The sequence below is a fragment of the Mauremys reevesii genome, linkage group 5 (genome assembly GCF_016161935.1).
Source record: "Mauremys reevesii isolate NIE-2019 linkage group 5, ASM1616193v1, whole genome shotgun sequence".
Taxonomy (NCBI): domain Eukaryota; kingdom Metazoa; phylum Chordata; order Testudines; family Geoemydidae; genus Mauremys; species Mauremys reevesii.
This window is the reverse complement of record NC_052627.1, coordinates 100,756,642-100,775,191: the sequence shown is the minus strand read 5'-3', so window position 1 is coordinate 100,775,191 and position 18,550 is coordinate 100,756,642. Positions and strand designations below refer to the sequence as shown.

At 40.6% G+C, this 18,550-nt stretch overlaps 1 long non-coding RNA gene across 2 annotated transcripts in view; it reads left to right on the top strand.

Moving 5' to 3' along the window:
* The window catches only part of LOC120406548, a 47,146-nt gene extending 29,932 nt beyond the window's left edge, over positions 1 to 17,214 (top strand). For both annotated transcript variants that reach the window (XR_005599345.1, XR_005599343.1), the window contains 3 exons: positions 13,819 to 13,858; positions 15,898 to 16,027; positions 16,930 to 17,214. This is a non-coding gene — a long non-coding RNA (uncharacterized LOC120406548). The remainder of the gene's footprint in view (positions 1 to 13,818; positions 13,859 to 15,897; positions 16,028 to 16,929) is intronic.
* Positions 17,215 to 18,550: the final 1,336 nt, after the last annotated feature.

Here is an 18,550-nt window from a genome sequence, read left to right as displayed (position 1 = left end):
TTATGATACCAAGGGTCCATTATTCCAGCACTTTCTCCTCTGTCCATATTCTGTTGCACAGCGAATAGATGACTGATTCCATGTCTTCACCTCCATATTTAAGCATCTCAGGATGAATACCGTCCAAACCAGGTACCTTGTTGTTTTTCAGCTTCTGCAATGTTTTTTTTTTACTTCTTTGATTTTTACTTCAGATACATCTATATCTAAGTCTAATGGTTTATCATTGTTAAATTCCAGTCTTGTAATTGGTTCTGGTTGGTTTAGCACTTCTTTGATGTGTTCCACCCATCTATTTCCTTGTTCCTCCTGTGTTTTCAAAATTTCTCCTTGTTTCCCTTTCACTGGGACACGTCTGAATTTAGATCCATATCCTATTAACTGTTTCATGGTTGTTTAGGCTGTTCTTGTATCGTTTCTTTCCCCTGCTTCTTCAGCTTCACTAGCCTTACTTTCTATCCAATTTTGCTTATCTTTTTTGCATTGTTTCTTTACTGCTTTCTCAAGGTTACTGTAGGTTTGTTTTGTTTCTTCAGTTGCATGTTGTAGTACTAGAGTCTTTTGATTTCTTCTTTTGTCTATTATTTTCCATGTTTCTTCTGAGCTCCACTGTTCTTTATTGCTTCCTCTCTTTCTACTAATAATCTTTTCAGTTGCTTCTAGCATAGCTGTTTTGAAAAGACCCCAGTATTTTTCCACTTCCAATTCAAGATCTTTAAGGGCCTGAAACCTATTCTTGACCTCTATCTGGTACTCTTTTTGTATCCTGCAATCTTGTAGTTTCTGTGTATTGAATAATCTGAGTCTGTCTTTTTAAGTGCTTTAAACTTCAATTTGATGTTTGCTTTCAGCAAATAGTGATCTATCCCTATATCTGCTCCTCTGAATACTTTTGTGTCTAACACGGATGCTTTCCACCTCTGACTAACACAGATATAGTCTAGCTCATTTTTTGTATGGCCATCTGGTGAAATCCATGTCTTTTTGTGTATGTTTTTATGTTGGAATAAAGAATTGCAGATGCTAAAATAGTTTTCGGCACAAAATTCAAGAAGTCTTGTGCCATTGTCTGTCATTGTTCCAGTTGTATGTGTTCCAGTTAACTGTTTCCCTACCTCTTCTTTTGTTTCTGATTTGGGCATTAAAATCTCCCATAACCAGGACAAGATCATGTTTTGATATTTCTTTCATTACATCATTCAATTCTGTATAGAATCTCTCTTTGTCCTCTTCATCTGCATTGTCTGTTGGACCATATGCCTGGACTATGGTGCACTTAATGTGCTGAAAGTGGAATCTAGCTGCCAGTAGCTTATCTGATATTGGCTACCAATTCATAAGTGATTTCTTTTCAGTGCTATTCATGATGATTCCTTCATCTCTTTCATGGCTGGATCCCCCTGAATATAACATTGTTTCTTCTCCAGATGTTATCATACCTTGGTCTTTCCAACTAACTTCCCAAAGTCCTAGGACGTCAATTTTATATCTATCCAGTTCTTTGATTGCCTGTGCTAATTTTCCTGCACTATTTAGAGTTTGTACATTCCAGGTCACTATGGATGTACTCTTTTTGGCCGTCAGAATTTGGACCATTGAGTGGGTGACCTCCCGATGGATTTGATCATCCACTGTCATATGCACATCTGAATGCTTTCCATCCTCCTCAGGCCTTGATTTTTGGTTTATATGAGTAGTTTCCATAGCTAGAACTTTTTTTTTGTGGTGACGGGAAGCCACCCCATCGACTAACCCTCCTTGGGACCAGCACTGGCCAATCAATATTTTCATTGTAGTTTTCACAATAGAAAATGAGTTCCAAAAGGCCAAATTGAAGTTGGGCTGCTGAAAGCAAACTACTGCTTTCTTCTTATCTCTCTGTGATGTACTGTTTTTCCTAATGTGCTGCTTATCTCATATTTCTTTGTCACTAAAATATTGATTTTAATTGAAATGTAAAATGAAGGTACATAGTCTAGTTATTCAGCTATTATTCTAGTGATGATGGAAGGCACTCAGGATTTGAACTTGCAACACACACTTTCTCACATCCTGCTGGGGGCTAGAAATGACAATGGAAACCACATAAGAGCTGTTTCTGTTGCAGTGTTCATATACTATGCTTAGTTAACAGTAGGTAAGAGTTTAGTGATCAGTCAAGACCAGCTGCCTGTGTACTGGAATAGATTGTATTGTTCCTTGTTTTCTAATTATCCAAATATCTGTGGCAGGAAGGGAATTGCCAATCTATATTCATTTTTTTAGGACATCCAAAAATCAGCTGTTAGCTATTATACTGTCTTCCAAAATAAAATTCTAATTTTGTCAAGGGTAAACTCTCCTTAACTTAGGATACTAATGGATTTCTTGGAAAGACAATGTCTTTTACGAGAAATCAATGACCTGGGCCAACAAAAATATGTAGTAATTTCACAGAAAAATTGCATCACTTGATGAATTTTTTTCCTCTTAATTTAACAGAAGACTCAAAAATGCTCCTTATAAACTGTCAGGCTAGAGGCTGAATTGCAGATGGAATCAAGATCAAATGTATTATAAACAACAATATTGTTGTTCTGGGAGAAATTGCTGAGGTACACAAGATTTGAATGTACCTCAACATAGTTTATATTGATTCTTTGTCAGGCAGATTTAATTGGCCTGGCTTGAGGTCCATTCACTGCCTCAGTTTCTTCCTCTTGGGCTCCCCAACAACTTCACATAGATGTTGATGTCACATAACACCCCCTCTTTGTGTCTCTATTATTAAAATAAAGTTAAAAAATAAATCCCAAAACTTCCACCCAGACTTCCTAGCTGAGTCATAACCCTTGGTGCAGGGTTCTCAGTCCTATCCTTGCTAAGGCTTTTGTCCAGCAGACTTCCTCAGGTTTTTGGAAAATTTCAGCCAAAACAGCAACTTCAGAGAATGAAACTAGGGAAAAATACATTTCTCTAATGTTATAAAATTCCAGCAACCAATTATTTTAGAAGCTCTATTGCCCACATGCTTTGGAGGATGGAAATGAAATTTGGCAAGAGAGGTACCTTTGTGTCAGGGGTGTGCCTTTTTTTTCCTGTGAACCTGCACAAAATTGGCTAAATTGTAAGTCTTTGAAAAACCACAGTTCATACATGCTCAGCAGAAATTTTCTAGAGCTTCATTCCCCAAAGATTCCATCTGCACTGAGTACACTTTACCCTGGGGCTGCAGGAGACTGAGCAGGACTTTTCCTGAAATTGCATTTCACAGCTATCCTGGACTGTGCCAGGTCTGGGTTCAGGCACCAGGACAGATAGCACAGAAAGGAGATAGTGTCTCTTGTGCTCTACATGCCACCCCCTGCTGTGCTGAGGCAGAGTGGAGGAGTAATCAAATGCAGAGGAGACCTGTGGATGGAATATATTGGGACAAGGATTCTGAGAGAGGAAGTCTAGGTCTGGAGGCTGCAGGACGGATTGAGTAGGGAGAGGGAAATGGAAACTGGGAGTTGGAGAAGAAACTGGGACTGGATGGGTAAGAAAACTGGAGTTGGGAACCAGTAGGGCAGCAGTAAGGAAGTGAGATCTGATGAGGAGCCAGAGTATGGGGGAGAACCAGCTTGGCAAAGAGACTGAGAAAAGAAGGTGAAGAGGAGGACATGGAGATTGGATGGGGAGCTCAAGGAGGGAAACTACGACTGGGAATCAGTAGGTAGAGGGAATATGAGTGTGGGGGGTGAAGGCACACATAATATGAGGAGTCAGGAGGGGGCAATTGGAATTGGATGAACAAGGAGCCTGAGACTGACATGGTAAGACTAGAACAACATAAGCAAGGAAATTGCCACGAGAAGCCTGAGGAATAGGAACTGTGACTGGCTAAGTGAGGAGAAGTAAATTGGAATGGGGAATGGGGGAAGGGAGGAGAGACAAGACTGGTACAGAATCAGGCTGGAGGGGAAGGTGCAGAAGGGCCCAAGTTTGGGGTAAATGGACAGAAAAGTCTATACCCATTCAAGAACACTCCCAATGGAACCCAAGATTCTTGACTTTCACCATTCCTCTTCTGACAGCAAATATCTGTGAAATCCTTTGACAACATGTCCCATTCCACTCTAGTCCTGATCCACAAAGAGGATTACCACCTCCTATTGCTAATATTTGCTTCATAAGTTCAAATGGCATAGGTCTGCATGGTGGATCTAAAGGATGCCACCCTGATAATCAACCATATGAATGTCAATATGATACCTCATTATTGAATGCATTTTTCTGTTTGTTTTCAGTTTGCTTTTTTATAAACCTAGTAAATTACATGACAAACTATGCTAAAAGAACATTTTCATGTTGGAAAGCCAAGCACTCAAAAATTAGGAAATGCCAAAGTGAAGGTTGCCTGTGCAATCTTAATTTGACTTCCTTCGTATGGGGAGGTTTTGGTGGACCAGCAAAATACCTGAACCACTACCAGTAACTGGAATGTTGATTATCATGCTTATGGCCAAAAGAAGCTTAATCAGTAGATCTTAACAGGCCTCTGCAACAGCCTTAGCATATATAAGCAAGAAGCCAGGAGGAAGAGAATTAAGACGGGAGCCAACCCTATGGTCTTCTTGATAAGATCTCTATTGAGATTGTTGAGATATGTGTTTTAGAAAAACACGAAGCATATCTATATCTGCCCTTTGGGATGTGTTTGTCAGGATCCTGAAACATATGGGCCCTGCAAAAAACCACAGCTGTCTAATAATGGTTTGAAGAAACCTCTTGCTTAACCTTGGAAATTGTTTGCTTAACAATTTTCTTTGTATTTACATGTTATTGTTACACTAACCTAAATAAATAAGGGGATGAAGTATGAAATAGGTGGACTCTTCAGGGACACTTCATGGACACAGTTTAGGGTCCCCAAAGGCAGCTGAAAGGCGGGCCAATTGGATGGCTGTCATTGTACCACTCAAAGGCTGCTCCAGACTCCAGTAATTATTGATTTTTGGGTTGTTTTATTAACCTGTTGCAGACATGTGTAAGTGCTTGAGATTAAAATAAAATGGATCCCTAAGAGAAAGCATTCTTGTTTTGTACTGTTTATGCCAGCCACCTATTGGTTGTATGGTTATGTCTCCATTGATTTATTTCCTGCCACAGCCTCACTGATAGTAATAGCTACCAAGAGCTTGGAGTTTTAAGACTATGGTAACGCTTATGCATATGCATTATGGTATAGTTAAATTATCACATACTTTTCTTCCATAGTACCACAGCCACATTCAGTGGACTGAATGGATGGTACTAATTTAATGAGAAGCTATTCAATATTTTGTTTTCTTCGCATTGTTCAATGTGTTAATTATTAATTTCCTCCCGTGCTTTTCTACAGCACTCATAATTATAGTACATGAGCATTTAAAAAACATTAATTAATTTATTTTTACAACAGATTTGAGAATATAATATAATACCCATATTTTAAAAAGGGAAGAAAGAGAACCCAGGGAACTACAGACCGGTCAGCCTCACTTCAGTCCCCAGAAAAATCATGGAGCAGGTACCCAAGGAATCCATTTTGAAGCACTTGAAGGAGAGGAAGGTGATCAGGAACAGTCAGCATGGATTCACTAAGGGCAAGTCATGCCTGACCAACCTGATTGCCTTCTATGATGAGATAACTGGCTTTGTGGATATGGGGAAAGCGGTGGATGTGATATATCTTGATTTTCACAAAGCTTTTGTTACAGTCTCCCACACTATTCTTGCCAGCAAGGTAAAGATGTATGAACTGGATGAATGGACTATAAGGTGGATAAAAAGCTTGCTGGATTGTCAGGCTCAACGGGTAGTGATCAACGGTTCGATGTCTAGTTGGCAGCCAGTAAGCAGAGTGCCCCAGGGGTCAGTCCTGGGGCTGGTTTTGTTCAACATCTTAATTAATGATCTGGATGATGGGATGAATTGCACCCTCATCAAGTTCGCAGATGACACTAAGCTGGAGGGAGAGGTAGATATGCTGGAGGGTAGGGATAGGGTCCAGAGTGACCTAGACAAATTGGGGGATTGGGCCAAAATAAATCTGATGAGGTTCAACAAGGACAAGTGTAGAGTCCTGCACTTAGGATGGAAGAATCCCATGCACTGCTACAGACTAAGGACCGACTGGCTAAGCAGCAGTTCTGCAGAAAAGGACCTGGGGGTTACAGTGGACGAGAAGCTGGATATGAGTCAGCAGTGTGCCCTTGTTGCCAAGAAGGACAATGGCATATTGGGCTGCATTAGTAGGAGCATTGCCAGCAGATCGAGGAAAGTGATTTCTCTATTCAGCACTGGTGAGGCCACACCTGGAGTACTGTGTCCAATTTTGGTCCCCCCACTACAAGAAGGATGTAGACAAATTGGAGACAGTCCAGCGGAGGGCAACAAAAATTATTAGGTGGCTAAGGCACATGACTTATCATAGAATATCAGGGTTGGAAGAGACCTCAGGAGCTCATCTAGTCCATCCCCCTGCTCAAAGTAGGACCAATTCCCAACTAAATCATCCCAGCCAGGGCTTTGTCAAGCCTGACCTTAAAAACCTCTAAGGAAGGAGATTCTACTATCTCCATAGGTAGCACATTCCAGTGCTTCACCACCCTCCTAGTGAAAAAGTTTTTCCTAATATAGAACCTAAAACTCCCCCACTGCAACTTGACCATTACTCCTTGTTCTGTCATCTGGTACCACTGAGAACAGTCTAGATCCATCCTCTTTGCAACCTCCTTTCAGGTAGTTGAAAGCAGCTATCCAATTCCCCCTCATTCTTTTCTTCTGCAGACTAAATAATCCCAAGAAAAAAATCTAAAGTAACCATTAATTTTGGGTACCAAATTACAAAAAAACTAAGAACCTGATTTTCTAGAGACTGTAGTGTTATATAGCACTTTATATGTTCAAGCACAGGTCCCATTGACTTCAGTGCTGTGAATGCTCAGCATTTCTGCAAATCAGATTGCCAGGTCTCAAGTCAAGAAAACAGAAAATGAGGAACACATAATCAGTAAACAGATGTGAAAATTTTGATTTAAGTGACTTGTCCAGCATCACATAGGCACTCTGTGGCAGAGGCAATGATAGAATCAAATTCCCCAGGGCAGCATTCTGATACTAGAGAAATTCCTAAGACTCCATTTTGGATTCCTAGCTTTTATTTCAAATGAGTAAGAGTCTTTCCACAATTGGATTGAAGCTGCAGGTCACATAGCACTAAAATTAGAATTGGTGGGAAAACCAAAGTAGGGAAAAGGTTAGCAGATCCAGGAGTGGCTCTATGTTTTTTGCCTCCCCAAGCACGGCAGTCAGGCCACCTTCGGCAGCTTGCTGGTCCGGTCAGCGGCATTTCTGTGAGTGATCTGCCGATACCACGCATTCGGCATACTCTCCGTCGAATTGCTGACGAAGCCATGGGACCGGCAGATCACCCGCAGAAGGCTGCCTGATTGCCGCCCTCACAGTGACCAGCAGGCCACCCCCCGCGGCTTGCAGCCCCAGACACGCACTTGCTGCACTGGTGCCTGGAGCCGCCCCTGAGCAGATCATAATTCTGAGGTAAACAACAATGATTGACAGATAATGGAAATAATGGTCAAATGGAATGACTGACATATAACTGCCAGTGAAGTAGGGTATAAAAAAGCAGCAGCAGCTGAAAGCAGAGAGGTTGAGAATGCCGCTGAGCAGAGCTGAGAAGGCTGAGGGTGAGAAGAAGAAGCAAGCAGAAGAAGAAAAGGATGCAGCAGAGGAGTGAGAAAGGAAACAAGGGAAGATACTGTGATGTGACGTAAATAACTCTATCAGGCAAAGGAATAGTTATAGTTACAGCATAGCGTAGCTAGTATATATATATATATATATATATATATATATATATATATATATATATATATATATATATATATATATATATATATATATATATATATATATATATGGGAGTTAATACAGATATATGTATGTGCATTGATTGTGAGAGGTTTTTATATACATAAAACTTAATGAACATCTAAAAATTGCTGTCAGTTACTTGTGAATGACTGGATTCAGAGTAGCAGCCGTGTTAGTCTGTATCCTCCAAAAGAACAGGAGTACATGTGGCACCTTAGAGACTAACACATTTATTTGAGCATAAGCTTTTGTGGGCTACAGCCCACTTCATCAGATGCATAGAATGGAACATATAGTAAGAAACATGTATATACATACAGAGAACATGAAAAGGTGGAAGTAACCATACCAACTGTAAGAGGCTAATTAATTAAGATGAGGTATTATCAGCAGGAGAAAAAAAACTTTTGTAGTGATAATCAAGATGGAAGCAGGGAGCAGCCACTTAGTATCATCGAAAACTATTAGGCAATGTTGTTTGAGGTGCTCTTTAACTTGTTATAAGGGATTTGTGTTTAGATTGTTATTGTGTCATAAGAACATAACATAAGAACATAAGAAAGGCCGTACCGGGTCAGACCAAAGGTCCATCTAGCCCAGTATCTGTCTACCGACAGTGGCCAATGCCAGGTGCCCCCGAGGGAGTGAACCTAACAGGCAATGATCAAGTGATCTCTCTCCTGCCATCCATCTCCATCCTCTGACGAACAGAGGCTAGGGACACCATTCTTACCCATCCTGGCTAATAGCCATTTATGGACTTAGCCACCATGAATTTATCCAGTCCCCTTTTAAACATTGTTATAGTCCTAGCCTTCACAACCTCCTCAGGTAAGGTAACCTCCTCCACAAGTTGACTGTGCGCTGCGTGAAGAAGAACTTCCTTTTATTTGTTTTAAACTTGCTGCCTATTAATTTCATTTGGTGACCCCTAGTTCTTGTATTATGGGAATAAGTAAATAACTTTTCCTTATCCACTTTCTCAACATCACTCATGATTTTATATACCTCTATCATGTCCCCCCTTAGTCTCCTCTTTTCCAAACTGAAGAGTCCTAGCCTCTTTAATCTTTCCTCATATGGGACCCTCTCTAAACCCCTAATCATTTTAGTTGCTCTTTTCTGAACCTTTTCTAGTGCTAGAATATCTTTTTTTGAGGTGAGGAGACCACATCTGTACACAGTATTCGAGATGTGGGCGTACCATGGATTTATATAAGGGCAATAATATATTCTCAGTCTTATTCTCTATCCCCTTTTTAATTATTCCTAACATCCTGTTTGCTTTTTTGACCGCCTCTGCACACTGCATGGACAGCTTCAGAGAACTATCCACGATAACTCCAAGATCTTTTTCCTGACTCGTTGTAGCTAAATTAGCCCCCATCATGTTGTATGTATAGTTGGGGTTATTTTTTCCAATGTGCATTACTTTACATTTATCCACATTAAATTTCATTTGCCATTTTGTTGCCCAGTCACTTAGTTTTGTGAGATCTTTTTGAAGTTCTTCACAATCTGCTTTGGTCTTAACTATCTTGAGTAGTTTAGTGTCATCTGCAAACTTTGCCAACTCACTGTTTACCCCTTTCTCCAGATCATTTATGAATAAATTGAATAGGATTGGTCCTAGGACTGACCCTTGGGGAACACCACTAGTTACCCCTCTCCATTCTGAGAATTTACCATTAATTCCTACCCTTTGTTCCCTGTCCTTTAACCAGTTCTCAGTCCATGAAAGGACCTTCCCTTTTATCCCATGACAGCTTAATTTACGTAAGAGCCTTTGGTGAGGGACCTTGTCAAAGGCTTTCTGGAAATCTAAGTACACTATGTCTACCGGATCCCCCTTGTCCACATGTTTGTTGACCTCTTCAAAGAACTCTAATAGATTAGTAAGACACGATTTCCCTTTACAGAAACCATGTTGACTATTGCTCAAGAGTTTATGTTTTTCTATGTGTCTGACAATTTTATTCTTTACTATTGTTTCAACTAATTTGCCCGGTACCGACGTTAGACTTACCGGTCTGTAATTGCCAGGATCACCCCTAGAGCCCTTTTTAAATATTGGCGTTACATTAGCTAACTTCCAGTCATTGGGTTCCAAAGCCGATTTAAAGGACAGGTTACAAACCTTGGTTAATAGTTCCACAACTTCACATTTGAGTTCTTTCAGAACTCTTGGGTGAATGCCATCTGGTCCTGGTGACTTGTTAATGTTGAGTTTATCAATTAATTCCAAAACCTCCTCTAGTGACACTTCAATCTGTGACAGTTCCTCAGATTTGTCACCTACAAAAGCCAGCTCAGGTTTGGGAATCTCCCTAACATCCTCAGCCGTGAAGACTGAAGCAAAGAATCCATTTAGTTTCTCCGCAATGACTTTATCATCTTTAAGCACTCCTTTTGTATTTTCATCGTCAAGGGGCCCCACTGGTTGTTTAGCAGGCTTCCTGCTTCTGATGTACTTAAAAAACATTTTGTTATTACCTTTGGAGTTTTTGGCTAGCCGTTCTTCAAACTCCTCTTTGGCTTTTCTTATTACACTCTTGCACTTAAGTTGGCAGTGTTTGTGCTCCTTTCTATTTGCCTCACTGGGATTTGACTTCCACTTTTTAAAGGAAGTCTTTTTATCTCTCACTGCTTCTTTTACATGGTTGTTAAGCCACGGTGGCTCTTTTTTAGTTCTTTTACTGTTTTTCTTAATTTGGGGTATACATTGAAGTTGGGCCTCTATTATGGTGTCTTTAAAAAGGGCCCATGCAACTTGCAGGTATTTCACTTTAGTCACTGTACCTTTTAACTTTTGTCTAACTAACCCCCTCATTTTTGTATAGTTCCCCCTTTTGAAATTAAAGGCCACAGTGTTGGGCAGTTGAGATGTTCTTCCCACCACAGGGATGTTGAATGCTATTGTATTATGGTCACTATTTCCAAGCGGTCCTGCTATAGTTACCTCTTGGACCAGCTCCTGCGCTCCACTCAGGATTAAATCTAGAGTCGCCTCTCCCCTTGTGGGTTCCCGTACCAGCTGCTCCATGAAGCAGTCATTTAAAGTATCGAGAAATTTTATCTCTGCATTTTGTCCTGAAGTGAAATGTTCCCAGTCAATATGGGGATAATTGAAATCCCCCACTATTATTGGGTTCTTAATTTTGATAGCCTCTCTAATTTCCCTTAGCATTTCATCATCACTATTACTGTCCTGGTCAGGTGGTCGATAATAGATCCCTACTGTTATATTTTTACTAGAGCATGAAATTTCTATCCATAGAGACTCTGTCAAGGAATTGTTATTAGTATCAATAAAGGGTGCCTTGTTTTGGAACACAGCTTGTGTCAACCATTTATCAGAAGGCTGTATCCATGTCCTCCAGGTATTTCCTTAGCCACCCTGGAGACCCCAACCTTAAGAGAAGAAATTGGTTAATAAATGGTCTGTTTTAAAGGAACTCTTAATAAGCCTGAGAGGGAGCAATAGATGAGCAAATCTGTGGGTACCCTAAGTCTGTAAAAATTCAATTGCCTTAATATTCAGACCATCCTTTCTCTTCTTGCAATCCCGTGTTTCATTCTCTACTACTTGTGGGAGTGTGTCAGGGCTGCCCGCTGTCTGGCCAGCTGTATATCATCGTCATTGAGCCCGCTGTAAGGGGATGACAGAGTTGATGCTTTGAGAGACAGAATGCGGGTAGTCCTATCAATGTATGCAGACAATGTTTTCCTCATGATCCAGGACCAAAGAGATCTGGCACTAGTGGTATCTTGCCAAGCTATCAGTTCAGCAGCTTTCTCTACCCAGGTCAACTAGGTCAAAAGCTCTGGCCTGATTGTCAGGGATGAGTGGCAGGTGGGCTCCCTCCCACCCATTCTCTGTGCCATCTGGTGGGGTGTGGGTCCTCTGCTCTAGCTTGGTGTATACTTTTTTGCCACTCAGGGCAGTCCCTAGCTATGCTGGGGCCCTACACACACACACCCCTCCGTGGAGGTAGGGGCAGGCCTCCGCAGAGGGTGGGGCTGGCTTGGGGGTAGGGGAGAACCGCCCCCCAGCACTCAGCAGTGGGGAGTGCAGGCTCGGCACTGCTGCAGGCCCCAGGGGAGTGGGGAAGGGGCTGGAGTGAAGCAGAGACGGGAAGGGGTGAGGCGGAGCAGGGCAGGGGCTTTGGGGAAGGGATGGAGTAGACCAGGGCTGGGGCAGAGCAGGGGCAGGGGCCATGGGGAAGAGGATGGGCAGGGGATAGAGCAGCATGCAGCTGCGCAGGGCACCAAGAAATTTGATACTTTGCGTATGGGTAGGGACAGCCCTGCTGCCACCAGGGCCGGCTCCAGACCCCAGCGCAACAAGCACGTGCTTGGGGCGGCATGCCGCAGGGGGTGCTCTGCCTGTCGCCGGGAGGGTGGCAGGCGGCTCCGGTAGACCTCCTGCAGGCGTGCCTGGGGAGGGTCCGCTGGTCCTGCGGCTCCGGTGGAGCATACACAGGCATGCCTGCAGGCGGTCCACCAGAGTCACGGGACCAGCAGACCCTCCACAGGCACGTCTGCAGGAGGTCCACCGGAGCCGCGGGACCAGTGGACCCTCCGCAGGCACGTCTGCAGAAGGTCCACCGGAGCCGTGGGACCAGCGACCGCCAGAGTGCCCCCCGCGGCGTGCTGCCGTGCTTGGGGCGGCGAAATTCCTAGAGCCGCCCCTGACTGCCACTGATCCCTCCCCACTGTAGAACTGGATTGATCTAGAGGCCAGGGTTGTAGAGATAAACAGGGCCACTCTGGCGCCTTTCCTTTTGGGGGAGGGTGCCAGTGCTTAACCATCTAGTCCTGTCCATTCTCTGGCAGCAGTTCAACACCTTGTGCCTGTCCCCAGGAACTGTGGCCAGCCTCCAGAAGAAGATTCTTGACTTTATTGGCTGGGGATGTACTGAGACTCTGGGAATTTCCTGTACCCCAGGGAGGGTTGACAAAGCCTGATCTTCATCCACAGCCAGGTCCAGGTGTTCCACTTTAAAGCCCTGCAGGGACTTCTTTATAGTACAGTTAGTCCAGCATGGAGCTTGCTGGCGTACTCCTTCCTCTGCCACCTCCAAGGGCTCGAATACAACAGACAGCATTTTTATTTCCAGCAAAGAAGTTTGTCCTTGGACCTATCTGAACTTTGCAGAGAACTCGAACTCTGTCATTTCCTGAATTTTAAGTGTTTGACATTGCAACCATAATAATGTTTTCTTAATGTAGGGTGTGTGTGTGTGTGTGTGTGTGTGTGTGTGTGTATGTGTGTGTGTGTGTGTGTGTGTGTGTGTAAAAGAGAGAGAATTGTCTTATTGCTATATATATGATCATGGAAATTCAAGTGCAGAGATTGGTCACTACAGTACACAGGGTACAGAACACTAGATATAATCCTTAATGCATATATTTAAAATTATATTCAATGCTTTTTTGTATGGTTGACATAGGTATATTTTATTGCATACCATAATTATTATTGTGTGTAATGAAATAGATATGCTTTTGGAATTGTATTGTTTAGCTGTTATTTCTATGACAATTCCCCTCACAAGACAATTATTTTTAAGTTTCACTGAAACCTCTAAGGCAAATCAACATTGAGTAGGTAATTCATATTACAACAAAATTACATTAGAAATTTATTTTCCTAAATTTATTTGCCATTATCACAGCATCAGTTCAATCAGTTACTTAATTAAATTCATACTTAGCCTCAATTACTAACAAAGAATTGTCAATTTCATGTATGATAATGAATTAAATTGTATTGTCATTGTGGAGTAATCTGATGGTATTCATGTCATTCAGCTGCAAAAATTAATATTAGTGTCCATGTTTGACAGAGGTGACTGGCTGGTTGCTTATTTTCCTGCTATAATAAAAATAAAGTAAGGGCATGTTTTCCTACTGTAGGTTTTAAGTAGTGGCATTTGAGCTGAAAGTGAATGGTGAGGTAAGAAGAGAAAGATACTCACAAAAAGTAAGACGTGTATATTTTCCACATCAGTGCAAAGGGAGTAGAGCTGGGCATATGTTTCAACCTAAACTTGTTTCACCAAAAATACTGATTTGGATCAACCCAAATATTCTGAGAATTTCTGACAAATTCATCAAATGTTTATGATTGGAAAAAAAAACCTTTAAAAAATCTGGAAAATGGTAACAAGAATTATTTTCATCAGAGGGGGGGAAATATTAAATATACATCTATATAATATACAACATATTCATTTAATAGGCCTCATATACTTTCGTAAGCATGAGTATTTCACTTAGCAGAAGTTTGTTGAAAGGACATTGCCTGATTCTTTCAAAGACTAAAAAAGTCTTGAAGAATTAGCAGCAACACCCTGTTGTGTGCTTCCAAGTATAGCAGTCAGTGGCAAACTAATGAACAGTATGTCTTACTGATATGAGCCTTAGTGGCAGTGTACTATATGTCATACTTCTCTAAAATGTTTATTAGGAGGAAATATTCTATTTGCTCACAGAGTAGGGAAAAACAAGGAAAGTGATTTTCCCTGTGATATTTTACTGTCTCTATTGACTATGCACATAGGGCCATAATAGCATTTAACTAAAGATCCCCTGATGAAATAAAGAGCCCCATAAATTCTAAAGCAGAGATATGCCAGCAGCAGAACACCTGCTACAGACTTCTTCCAGTGGATAACTCTAAAAAACTCACTGCTTGTAGGTAATCCACAAATGCTCAAAAATAGCTTTTGAATTTGATAACTTTGTACAAGACCTGATGCAATGTGATGTGTGCACCACATTGTATCACCAATTTAAAGAATTTCTGTGAGATTTTTTGTTTTTTATATAAGCAATGATATATTTCCCATAATAACAAAGCACATTTACCCAGCTACTTGCATTTTAAACAAACATTAGGCACATCAGGTGATAACTGACTGTGGCTTTGAAGACCACATAATAATTTACAGATGCCCCAACTCAATGACATTATGAGAGTGGATTGGTAGAGATAATGTGCACATGAGAATACTTTTTTGTATTATATTATGGAATTATTTTAGTTCGCAGATGACCACAATATATTTCCTGATTTATTGAATCATATGGTATGGACAATGAGAGGTTTCCTCAGGAAAGATGACTTATGATGCCAGCTCTGAATCTTTCCATTTCACAGAAACTATTTTCAAATGCAGCTCACCCTTGTACCTAAAGTGTGAAAGACATTCTCCGCAATGTAATATATATATATATTTTTCTTCACTGTGTCAGCATATTTAGTGAGGCTTTTCAATTTTTGCCTTGCAAAGTATGTCATGTGCTTAAGATATTCCTGTTCCTACTTAACCTGTCCATATCAATCATCTCCAATATATTTATACACACATAAACATGCACACACTTCTTTTAAGAAAAATTAGGAAAGGACTGATGAACAGAAAGGCCAAAGCAATGTGCCAGAGAAGGTATGGGATTTCTTTCTCCCTACAACACACTTTTGAAGATTGATAGGTCCTACACATGCCTATCACAACATGTGTACATCATCCAATGTCCCAAATGCTCCAATAGCAACTAAGTGGGTGAAACCAAGCAATCCCTACTTTTTCAAATGAACTCATACAGGAAAATGATAAAAACAAAAACACCGTATTACCTGTAGGCAAATACTTTTCACAGAACCATAACTTTATATCTGACCTATCAATCCTCATTTTCAAAGGAAACCTGCACAACACTTTCAAAACATGAGCCTGGGAGCTTAAATTCATGACTTTGCAAGACTCTAAAAACCATTGACCAAATAGAGGCACTGGATTTATTGCTTATTACAACAACCTATAACAATACTAACAACGATGCCCCTCCCCCACCCCAAGCCCTCATTCTTCCCCTCCTATCCTTTTTCCCCCAATGATAGGAGTAGTATTAACAGGCCACCTCACCTTGAATGTCTCTTGAAATATATGTTAACTACTTACCCTAAACAATCTGTTCCACCTTGTTTAGCTGTGGCACTCTCCGTGCATTTCCAAGACCTGAAGAAGAGCTCTTTGTGAACTCAAGTTTGTCTCTCTCACCAACAGAAGTAATAAAAGATATTACCTCACCCACCAATTGTAAATCATGTCAGTCACAGGTATGATAGCACTCAAGAATTTTCTTTCATGGACTGAGGCATGCCCACTTCTTCAATCAATGGAATAGACATTGATTTCACACAGTAAAATACTAGGTTTTCATGTAAGGGTAGCACTTCTATTCTGCACATTAAGGCTTATTTCTTCCTTCTGAATAAAAAGTAGTGACTGAGAAGGTATGCTAAAGAGGCATAACATTCTTGAAAATATTTTTTTTCCGTAGTGGGATTTTAAAAATCACCTAAGTGTTTTAGTGCACAAGTCCCATTGAAAATTAATTGGCCTCTGGTTCCAAGCCACTTAGGTTCTTATGAAAATCCCACCCTTGAGCCTATTGTGGATACTGTAGAGACTCCTAGATTCCATAATGTGTACATTGTAAGCTAATTAATTAGCCAGTTAGATCTGTGAATGATACTATAGAGCTCGCTAAAGGCTACACTTTTTCTGAGATGGGAGCATTGAGAAAGATCCATAGCTGCATAAACTGGCAGACTGTAAATATGTCAATTTACTCTAACTGAGCATCTGGCCTGATATCTCCCAGACCATACTCTTATCGAACATAGACCACCAATAGAAATATTATTTAAAATCTGAGCCTGCCCTCCCACTCAAGGAAGAATACCAAAAGACTTTTCAGGCACAAAGACATGTTGCTGAAGACTATAATGTAAATGACTGACAGTATTAAGATATTAAAGCCTGTGTTATTGGTATTCAGGGTTACTGATGACTTGATGAATTTGGGTCAGTGGGGGAATATTGCAAGTGTGACCCGATTAAACTTGCAGAATTTGATGTTCAGAGTCACAGGAACTAAGGGACAAAGCATCTTAGAGGATGAAGCAATCTAATAACTTGTCTTTTCCCTTTTTCTTCTTTTCATGTGTCGGAGAAGCAGAAGGAATATTAGAAGAACTGGGAACTGACTGTTAGTGACATAGTAAAGATTAGCATAATACAATTTAATTAGTGTAAGTTTAAAGCACAGCATTGAAAATCATTGTTTACAAAAAGATGTATTATGTGTCATTCTGTCTGCATAGTTAATAATCTGTACAAAAAAAAATCTTAAATGCCAATTTCATTTTGCTGGTTGGTTCTAATTTGTTAGTTCTGTAAGCTTTGTGTAGTGACAATTATTTTACCAGATATGTGTTTTGGCTGTTAATGTGAATTTTAATATTTGGGGATGTGGCATTATTCCTGTGTGTTTCCTGGTTAAATCCTAATATTGCTGTGATTTATTCTGCACATTGTCCAAAGCTTCCTCCTGCTGCTTGATGGACTTTGGAGAAAACATGCTTACAACTGGTTGTACAATTGAACGAGTAGGAGTTTTCATTCAGGTGGAGGTCTAGGAATTCAAAACTGGGACACTTTCCACAGAAACTTCAACACAGCAATCTCTTTCCATATGGTTCATTTCAATCATGTCCATTTATGGAACCCTGCCAAATTAGCTACTTTCAGGAACCTCATATACACTGTCTGTTTAGCTTTCCAGTGTGATGCCCCTCTGCTGAACAGTTGTTGTACACAGTAATCTTCCCCAACAGCTCTACTTTTCCCATGTTGCAAGAATTACTGTTTCCTATTCTTGGCTAGCGAGGATCCAGATTTCTAGTCTGTTCAGCAGCAACAAAGGCAATTAATATCGCCAAAAAATTCAACAAGGTAGACTTAGCTTTGACATTTTCTTGCAGATTGTGTATTTTAGTAGTTACAGTACATAGCAAAATACCTCTTCCAATATCTTGTACATATTGCAAAAGGAAGAGGGTGTAAATTACTCTGATATAAATCATCCATTACTCAGTATAGGGAAAAATGATTAATTAAAAGGCACAAATGGGAATTAAATTCTCCACTGACATTGATTTCCAAAGGTAGTAGGGTGACAAACTCCTCTTTGTGTCTTTGAAAATCTCCCAGCCCTCTGAAGAGTCACAGATGTACAGCATGTTTAAGAACTGAAAACTCCAAGCATTCTCCCTATACACTCTATTTATGTACATATTTTGAGAATGAAATCTAAAGTGAAAGAATCAAACATAGAAATAAAAACAGCAGTTTACTTCTGTAAGGTGATCAAGTGGATATTACTGAGGACAGGTCCCTGAAAGTTAGACAAAGAATAGCTGTAGGGAGGACACGGTCAAATTAACTACACAGATTTAATGACAAACACTTCCAGTGTCAGCAGAATCAAAGGCCTTTTTTTTTTTTTTTGTGAGAGTGAACACAGTCAAAATGTCAAAATCTTTGTTCCTGGAAATCAAGAGCAATTGCTTTGCAAATTGTCCAGCAATGTTGGGCTACAATTTTGAATGCTTTCTAAGCCAGGGGTTGTTAATGTAATCACAAATGAGAATGCCTCATGCAAATACAGGCAAGCACACGGAATTAGACAGGGTTGGCATATTTAAATAGAGTTCAACTTTTGGCACATATAAATATTGTGGAACTGCAGAGAAATAGATGGTGAGCACAAGAAATGCTCACACTTTTACCATTTT